We start from the raw sequence: 10,146 nt of genomic DNA, 5'->3' as shown, positions 1-10,146 counted from the left end.
TTCAGTGTTCAGGAAACACAAGAGGAGGTAGTAATCCCTCTGTTCCATGTGAGTTCAGAGAAGCTGAAAGTGTCTTTGTACTGGCTGAGGGCTGATACATTACACCTTGTCCCTGCACCTACTATCTAACTCCAATCTAGCCTGAAGTTCCAACATTAACATAACTCATGTTCGTGTGTATTACTTATCCCTTACAAAATAAACTAAAAATCCATCTTTAAGGCTAATTGTGTTATCACAGCAGTAGCAGGTGTTGTCAGATACTCCTCGTAGTGGATATCTGTCTCTAGGTTTAGAGTTTGCAAAATATAGGTTTTTTCCACTGTGGTGGTTGAATTTACTCAAGTCTTTTTCCACTGGCAATGCTCTGAAGTTGAACAAATACCACCTGGCAGCTCAGGGGGCCCCTGGATCAGCTCTTCATGTAGGAAGGCTTACCTCCTTGGTGGTTGGGCCCTCGTGGATTTCAGTCTATAAGAAGCAAGCCTGTATTCTGATCAAACCTCAGTCAAACCAGTTCTGATGAGCATGAACTAAGCAGCCTTATTTTATACAGACAGTTCACCGTACGATCTTCAGCTTCATGGTTTGTACATTTGTATATAACCTCAAGTTTCAGAATATTTAAACCACCTGAACATATTTTGTTTTGCCATTCAGAATACTAAGTATAGTAGCAGGAAACAGCATCAGTTTTGAACGTCACTTTCTTCAATTCAATATGAATGTAATAATGATGCAGAGAATACTTCGTAGTATGGCCGTGGGAGTTACGTTAATTGAGTGCATAGAGAAATTGTAATTATAACGAAGCACCTCATGGCAGTGTGTGTGTGTGTGTGTGTGTGTGTGTGTGCTTTTAGTATTTAAGCATGATTCTGTGTGCCTGTACAAAGTCCTAGTGAGTGCCAACTCCTGTGAGAGCACAGGATATTCTCTGTACGCTCCGGTTAGGGGCTTTAATGCTGTGGGGATTGCTGGACGCTTCTCTACATTGCCAGCAGGTGGCAAATGACTTGGTAACAAATGTGTTATTTTCAGAGGCATAGCTGGCTCTTTTGCTTCTTTGTAAACACATGCTGGTGCCTTCAAGCCCCCCCTGAGGGTTTAACTGGGTTCCTGGAAGAAAAAAGTACCCTAAGGGAATTATGCTAAATGCTGTGTGGTAAAGCAGAAAGCAACTGCCTTTTTGAACGCCTGCCTTGGCAATAGCAGTTTACACACACGTTTTGTGTTTTCTTCTTTCTCTCCTCTTCTTGTTCTCGTTTCTCTTTTACCTGTTCTTAGTCTAACACAAAGTTTGCAAATAGCCAGGACCCACCCCCAGTTCAAATGCAAGCAGTCCTTGCATCCTGTAGCTTTAGGGTTGGGTTTCCTGATTTCCCACCAGCGTTGCGTTGCTGCTAATGCTACCAGGCAGGTCTATGTGAAAGGAGTGGCTTATCTGCAAAATCACTAACTATACAGGTTCTAGAGTTTGTTCTTCATTTATCCTGAAAAATACTCCTCTTCTGCATCTGTCTTTATTCCATGAAAAGTCCCCAGTAAATTCCTACAGGTGGAGTTTCCTTTTTAATTTATTGATGTCAAATATGTTTCCAAAATGTGCCTGCTGGAACTTTTATAGCCTTTGAAGCTTCAGAAGGTAACTCCACACTGAACTTCTGCCATAATGAGATGTGGGACGTTACTCTTGCAAAACACAGCAGTGTTAACTTCACTAATTTGTTTGCTGTTGTACATTTTGTATTCTTCCAGCTTTCATCCAGTAAGCAAGTTGCATGTATAAACACTGGGAAGTATATTTTTCCCTAGCTGCCTTACAGCAAGAGAAAGATAAAGAATTAACAACGTGACACAAAAGTGCACCTGTCTTTAAGAGAACGTAATGATGCTGTAAATTACTCATAGGGATTTCCTGGTTTTGATGTGCAGTTCCATCTTGGTTCACCCTTCCACTGCCCTGAAATAGCATTTCCTGAGATTCTGACCCTTCTCTATGATGCAGAATTTTGTCCTCTTGATATTAATTTATTTATTTTAAGAATAGACTTGTACCGTCAGTATCTACTGCACTAGAACCGTGCTCCCAGTAGATACCATTTGTTGAGCAGGAGGAGGATACTACTTCCCAGAAGAATGAGGAGGACAATGAAGTTTTTGACGGAACAAAACTTCCAAGGGTTGTTTATTTTGCAAATGGTGAGACTGTGGAAGAACACAGTGTGGAAGAGAAGGAGCAGCAGCAGCCCGTTGATGTGGTGAGCCCCATATTGTTTCTCCGGGAACCATCAGGGAGTGCAACATGAACAAAACATGGTTTCTAGACTTCATGGAGCTGAGCTGAAAGATGATGTTCTTACTAGATAGAAAGGGAAAAAGTAATTCATTAAAAATACTTAAAGCTGATCTCATTTTGGCCTAGTCTTGGAAGAGATTAAAACAGCTTTATTCTCACAAGCACCTCCAGGTGGTGCATCTCTGCAGCATATACCTTTCCAAAGTCAGGTTTCTGTGCAGCTGTTGCCTATCTTGACTATCCTAACAATGTACTGTTTATGGTGGAATTCTATAAATAATATATTAGCTGAATCTAACCATGGGCAACAACCTGTGAGAGATGGATTTACACAGCGACAGACTTCTTTGCAAAGTTTCAGGTTGCTTCATATTACGAGCTAGGTGATGCAGGACTGTGTTTAGTGCAACTTCATGGATGAGCTTTTAGGTTTTAAAGCTTTCTGCTCTGTAGTCTGTGCTTTCCAGGGAGTCGTGTCTCTGGTTTTGAACAGTTTAAGTTGCAGCCACTTCATTTCTTTGAGTTCACGTTTGTTCTTGTTAATGATTTCTTGGCTTACTTTACCAATGGTTTAACTGAAATGCATTTGCTGTTTAAGTGACCTGCTGGAAAAAGATTTTAAAATGTAAACATTTTCTTCTGGTCAAATAATATAATCAATCAACAAATAATTCAGAATAGATTGCTTGATATCAGCCTACTGGTCTTTTACAGTAGCCTGAAAGACGTTTTCCTTGCCTCTGGGTACTTAGATTGCAAGCAAAAGATCAATTAGAAAATGCTTGCCTTATTGCAAGCAAAAGATCAATTAGAAAATACTAGGAAAAAACCTGGTTATCACACAGGTAGGTAACAACCAGGATTTGGTATGTTAGGTACACTCTTAATTGTGTGCTGCCTTCACGTTTAGAGCAGTGTGGCAGAAAGCACTTGCAGAAGAATCTGAATGGTGTGATTGTAATTAAGGATAGGCCATTTTGTCTGGCTCTTGCCCCAGAGCAGATCAAATCATTCTTGATAGGTTTGTCACCTCTGTGCTCAAAGACTTCTGGTCACTGTTATTCCCTCAGCTCACTTAGTAATTGATTCTGGTGGTTTGAAATGCTTCCACCAAAAATTCTTTATTAACGTAGATCATGCCTTCTACGTTTCAAGTTTCTCTCTTATCCTACCAACAAATCATCCTCTTGTCTTTCACAATCTTTTCCTGCATTTGACTGTTACCATGCTTCCCTTTAGCTTTTCCATCTGTAGACTAAACACCGTGCCTCTGCATCTTTCTGCTTTGGTCTTATTTCCTGAGATATTTACTCATTCTTGCTGCTGTCCTTTGGACTTTCTCTCATTTGTCCACATGCTTTTCAAATGTTGTCATGCCCAAAACAGAACAGAAGCCTCCAGCTGGGGCTCACCAAGACAGAGTAGTGCGTAACTGTTACCTAAGCAGCTGTTCCCCATCTTCTCTGAGTACAGAACAGTATTTTCAGAAATCTTCCTACATCCTGGTGGCTTTTTTCCCCCAGAACGTTTCTTCTGTAGATAATGTTTTGAATTGTATTCCTATTGTTCATGCTACTCGCAACTGATTGCCAAAATGTATTCATAGATACATCTATTGCATCAACCCATCCGCTAATGAAAGTACGAAGTATAGATGTCCAAGCCAAAGCCTTGCTCTGTGTATCCCTCTGTGCTGACAGTGAGCTATGGGTAGCTAATCCCCTGTGTGCTCTTTCGCTGAAAAACAGCTTTTCTAGGAAAAGTCAGACCCGTGGCTGACCCTTCTTATTTGAAGCAACACGATGTTGCTTATTGTCGTTCCCTTCTCTTAGATTCACTACACTTTTTCCTATGGTGAATTTTTGAATGAGGACCATGTCACCATACACAGCGTTATGGCTCCTGCTTAGATTAGTTATTGTTTATTACTATATGATGTATTAATTAGAAATGAAAATGATTACAGTTGAACAGCAAAAAGGCTCTCAAGATGGTGAAACAAGTTATGTAAAAGAAGTATTAATGGAGCATGAGTTCCATCCTCTGTCCTTATGCAACTTGATAGGCTTCCATTACAAGATCCCGCACCACCTGCCTGACCTTAAGATAATTGCTTATTCAAGGGAGCGTGGGCTGTTTTCAGTGTCTTTTATACATCTACATAGTCTTATTTTATTTACTGCGCTACACTGAAATGTAACACAGAATGGGGCCTTACCATCTCCTCTTGGGTTTATAAGGAGCGGTGGCATGGAAGTATCTGAATGCTCTGCATTTCTACATTTTTATGATACAAAGACGAGTCAAAATTGTCAGCAGCCAGCTAACTTAGAGTGCCCAGCTAGAAAGGTCATGGGACATCTAGCACGGGATACTGAGGACAATGTTCCTATTGTGCACTTTCGTAGCAGCTATGTATGGTCAAGGCTTCTGCCAAGGGACTGCAAGTGTTTCAAGACAGACTCCAGTAAGCATGCATCAAGAAGCTATGAACTGTCAAAGTTCACATGGGGATTATATGGGAGCTGGGAGGCTGCTGTAGCACCTACCTTTCTCTGTCACCTTCAAGCTACCTCTGCTATACAAACATCTTTTCTTCTTCATTCGCATCTTCCAGGCCCTCTGTGACCTCAGGTGGGGTTCCTATGCACAGCATCATCCTTCACCCTGATGTCCTGACCCACACCAAAGGCAGTGCCTGCTCACTCCCACTGATAAGGAGGTGTGACTCCTATAGGGAAATACAGGATATACAGTCTCTTTTCCATTATTCAACATAAGTAAGGGATTTAATGAAAAGATGCAGTGAGAAACGCTCTGAAAACATGTCCTAACTTTGAATTCTGCCACTCAGCTTTCTTTTAACTGAGCTTACTCTAATGTTGTCTTTTCAAATAGTTTAAGTACTCTGGGAGGAAAAAAAAAAAAAAAAAAGAAACAAAAATCCTCAGTATTTCTGAGGATTGCCCTATGTGCCTTCCACACATGAATCTTCTCAGCAGCTTGTGTATTTGATCATGGGCAAACATTCCCAGGAACAGCAAAAGCTGGACCTGTGACCCCTTCTGTCAGTTCTCAAGGCTCTGAAGTGAAGCACTCTAGTTCCCCCATGGTTTATGGCTGTTAAAACAAATTGTTTTAATGCGAACTAGAGAAAACCTGTTGTTTTACTCCTGCCCGGGTTCTCAAACGTTTGGAAGTCCCTTTGTTCCCCATGTGGCACAAAGTATCTCAGCACTGACAAAAATAAGGTGTTTGATAAGCTTGTGACCTTCAATACTGTATTAGAATCAGCGTGACCTACAAGGTGTATTAATTAGTAGGTAGTGAGTAAGTTGGGTTGGAGCTAAATCTACTGCAGTTTTATGAGATGCAATTGAGCCCTGTCATGGATGAAACTGAGATGAATTTGTTCAGTTGAAACATAGCGTGGATGACATTTTCTGGACAGCAAGTGGAGGAAGTGGGATTGACTACCCCAGAAATGCTGGCCAGCCTTCTGGAAAAGATTTAAAGGCAGGGTTATGAAGGAGATAAGTAAGGAGGAGACTCCCAAGTACCTTTTCAATAAGGTAATTGGCCGCTCCCTGTGTCATCTTGTCTGCTGATCCTTAATGTTCATGTGGGTGAACACAGCTGTACCATTTCCTGCTATTGGATAAAATGGCCTTTGCAAAAAGCCCCTGAGTAGGAGGATAATGTTCCAGGTGTTATTTTTCTTTTGTGTGTTTTCAGCTTGTGAACTCCTTGAAGGGAAACGTGCTGCACCGTTTGGACTGAATGAGCCTAAATACGAATATGCAGTAGAGGAGTACAATAGAGGATACGGGAGGAGATGTGCTTTACTTAACTCTACTCCTATGCTCTATGCCACAAGAGATGTCAAAAGCTGGTTTCAATCCTGAACAATTTATTGTTGAAGTAAATTTGGTTCAGAAATGCTGTTTCAATTAAAATTGGAAGCTTCAGGAGAGTCTGAAGTGTGATTAGTTTGTGTCTTATTACGTGCTCCAATCCTGTATGGTACCTTCTGCACTTACTGTGTTTAAGCTGGATTTTGGTTGTAAATGATCCATGAAACTGAACAGGTAAGAAGTTGACGCAGCCTTGGGGGGTTTGTTTCCCAGACTGATGAGGTGGGAGTGATGCAGGTGTGCAGTCAGGTTGTTTTAGTGTTGCTTTCTGGTAGCGGGATCAGAAATCAATGTTATTCTGGGCCCTGGGGATGAATACTGGCCCAAATTTGGGGGCAGGAGTCAGGAAATCGTGTTAGCAGTACCTCATAAGGAAAAACCTTGAGAAATGGAGAGGCACCTTAGAAAACGTTGTCTAAGCAGAAAGGACTCTTGGGAATGCGAGTGATATAAAACCATTCCCCAAAACCAAATTATGGAATGCTCTTCTTTTGCTGTCACCAACTCTCTGAAAGTCTCTATGAGCATATAGCTCTGTTGCAACACTCCTGTTTTTATTATCGGTGTTGGCTCTTAAGTAACACAGCTGGATAATGTAACGCAGCTCCAACAGTTCTTCTACCAATTCCTGCCAGGAACGCAATAACCTGCTCTGCTTTGTTGTGCTGAGAGAGGTTATCCACTGCTGTGAGAATGGTTCAGCATTTGGTTGGTCAAAGTCCCGATGTTTCTTGAGGAAACTGCTGAAGATGGATGAAAGTTGTGTTGGAGTCAAGTTTTTCTAGCAGTAAAATTCTGTTTAAAAAAAAAAAAAGAAGAAAAGAAAAATACAGGATTCTTTTAACACAAATGAATAGAAGCTTCTGGGCTTTGTCATTTTACATTCACTTTGCATCTCTGAGGACTGTATTTTAATTTTGGAGGCGGATCAGGCATGAGCTCTTGCAATCTGAGCACAGCCCATCTTCCCCTGAGGCCTGAGATGCCAGCTCGCTCCAGTTTTTCTTTAAAATGAATGGCTACTTTGAAAAAGGGATTTTTAAAGATGTCGGTGTGGTTGTCCTAAATTTGCTTCCCCAAATTTTAGGTGTGTTGTAACAGAATTTTAAAGATCTCAGCTCTGCTCATGTTTTCTGCAATCGTGACTCAATTCTCACCCATCAAATATTATTCTCATTTATCTGTAACTTTCTTAAATCTGAGCCTTTGGCACAGAAACCCATTTAATTGTATTTTATCAGGCTCAGATAGGGGAGGGAGTAATCTGAGAGCAGCAGGGTAACAGAGGAGGCTTTGCAGCTGGAACCCCATGAGAAACCTGAGCCAGAGGAGCATCCAGCGCTCCGGAGGAACCTGTCTCTAACACCAACTTCTTGTAGTTTTTGCTGCTAAAGCAAAACTGGTCCACTTCTAAAGCATAGTAGCAGATCAGCAGCTGGTGTTTCTACACTGTTGTTTTTCAAGATTTGTTCTAAATATGTTTTCCAGCTTCTGGTTTTGTAGATATGTTGGTCTTTCTTTACCATGTGAACTACAGCTGTAAATCAGCAGTGTGTGGTGGAGCTTCTATACTTGTGGTAACTGGAAGCACTTGGAACAGTGTTTGTCTGTGCTTTGAACAGGAGATACCAAAGCTATTTACCTTTTATGTAATTAAAGTCTTTCTATTTTGTCTTCTAAAACACAGAGTTGGTGGAGAAACTTCCAAGCGAAATTGTGTGGACTATTTGGGTGAAAAAAGCTACTCTGGGGGAGAGGGTGTTGAACATGGATCAGTTAAGGACACGGTGTGTTTTGCTCAACGTGCTTTTACAAATAATGATGAGGTTCCAGAACGTGACCCGTACAGTCTTTTGATTACTAAATACTGAATGCTGCCATTCCCATGTGTCTCTGAGTATGGCAATCTGTAGGCTATGAACGAGTCATTAGCAAGCTATGGCATAGCGTGTCTCCATTGTCACAATGCAGCATGGTTTTAGCGTCAGGTTGGTGAAAAAAACAACACAATCACTATGGAGAAAGGAGTTCAGTGAGGATTGGTGGCCCGTGTGGCACTGACTGCTTTATTTAAGCTATGGTTGGAGCTTCTGCCATCTGGTTTCATTTAACTAATCCTGGGCCTGTCAGTAGTTGATGCTTCTGAATATGGAGAAGTTGCTGCATGGGGGACAGTATGGTGCAATTCAGTATTCTGGTATGTCCAAATCAGCCTGCAAAGTCCTGTTTGGTTCTGGGCAGCTGCAGATATTTTGTTGTTCACCAAAGCAGCAGAACAGAGAAGAAAGAAAGAACCCTTTAGCTGGCTGAAAACATGTAAAGCTTATGTTTTGAAGTATTTAAGGAAGCAAACGGCTGAACACTGATGAGCATTACTTCAGGAATCCTTCTTGCTCTCTGCCTTCTGGATTTCATTTCCAAGCTACAGTAAGTATTCATAGGAAGGTAAGATGGCTTTCCAGATGAACCAAGCGAATAAAATAAGAGTGTTTCTTTTTTGGTTGTTATACCACATCAGCAACCTCCTTATGAGATACAGAGTGCGGTGTTGGCAGTTGGAAATGCAAATCTGTGCTGCTCTGTTGTATCTGCTGGCACCTTAATTTTCCTTTTTTAAGAGGTTAGACAGAGTGCGGTTGTTTTGGGCTCAAAGGTTTCTCAGGAGTTATATTCCCCCCTTGGAGCTGTTTGCTTTCCGCTGGTGAAAACCAAGTTTCAGAAACTCAATCACTGGAAGCAGAGATGTCTTTCATCTCCATGCAAATTGCTGTGATAAACCATGCTTGATTCTCACTGGGAAGATTGGAGATGACATAAGCCTCCAAGCAAAACTGAGGAGTTCAGTCCATTTCTGCCTAACAAGTGCTGTAAGTGACTGAAAGCGATGAATTTTCCATCACTTTCTCACAGGCTGTGGAGTATCTCCTTTCTCCAGCGTTTTTGCTTCTTCCCAGCTTCGGAATTGGAGAGTCGAATTCTTCACCTTTAAGCTCCTGCTGTATAAACCAGTGGGCAGCCTCAATACATATTGCAGCTGAAATGACACACTCCACAGGCCTGTCTGCACAACCGGGTGAAATATTGAAATTTAAATGATTTCCATTACATGGCCCTGTGGTCCTGTGATAACTTTACCGTGCATCAGGTCTCAGGATTTTATAGTGCAAGGCTGCGGTCAGTCAAACCAGTGGAATTTATTCCTGTCAGTCCTATTAGTCATTCTGTCATCTATTTTTTCTTCTTTTTTTTTTTTTTTAATTCTTCTTTATTCTCCCAGCAGGGGTTGTGGCAGAGGCTTTTGTTTCTACTACAGAGCCTTGAAAATGCCAGAGGAACCAATTCTTTTTTCGCTTCTGTACTAAACTTCAGATATAAGCGAATGTGCTAATGAAGTTCAGCCACTCCCAGGACTTTGCTGAGCCCGATACTCCTTGCTCCTGTATCCCTTTAGCCCTGTATCCTGTGGATTAGCCTTGGACTTGTGGGAATGCCTGACTGAAGAATGTTATGGATGGTAGAGTTCCTGCTCCTAGCAGCATAGGTTTACCCTTCTCTGGGTGCTCTTGTCCTTGCTGCATAGAGGTCCAGCAGCTGCACTGCAAAAGTTAGCCATATAAGACACCCAGGCTTCTTAAAATATACCAGCATATACCATACTGTGATCTGCAATGGTGACAAAGCAGCTGAGATTACTCTAGTATCAAGTGTAGAAATTTCAAAAGGAAGGGCTATACCATTGGCATTGAAAATCCAGGCAGGCATCCTGAAGTGACTCGTCTCCAGTACTCTCAGAGCATCTCTGCAAACCAAGGGGAACAAATATGGGAGTAACTGAATGCAGAATGGGTTAAAAGGTGCCCTCTGTATTTTTGGGAGAACCAAGAAAGGATCAGGTGGATTATGAATTTAAGTCTCCTCTTCAGCATCTCCAAG

This window comes from Gallus gallus, chromosome 3, assembly GCF_016699485.2.
Source record: "Gallus gallus isolate bGalGal1 chromosome 3, bGalGal1.mat.broiler.GRCg7b, whole genome shotgun sequence".
Taxonomy (NCBI): Eukaryota; Metazoa; Chordata; class Aves; order Galliformes; family Phasianidae; genus Gallus; species Gallus gallus.
Note: the sequence above shows the minus strand (reverse complement) of the source record.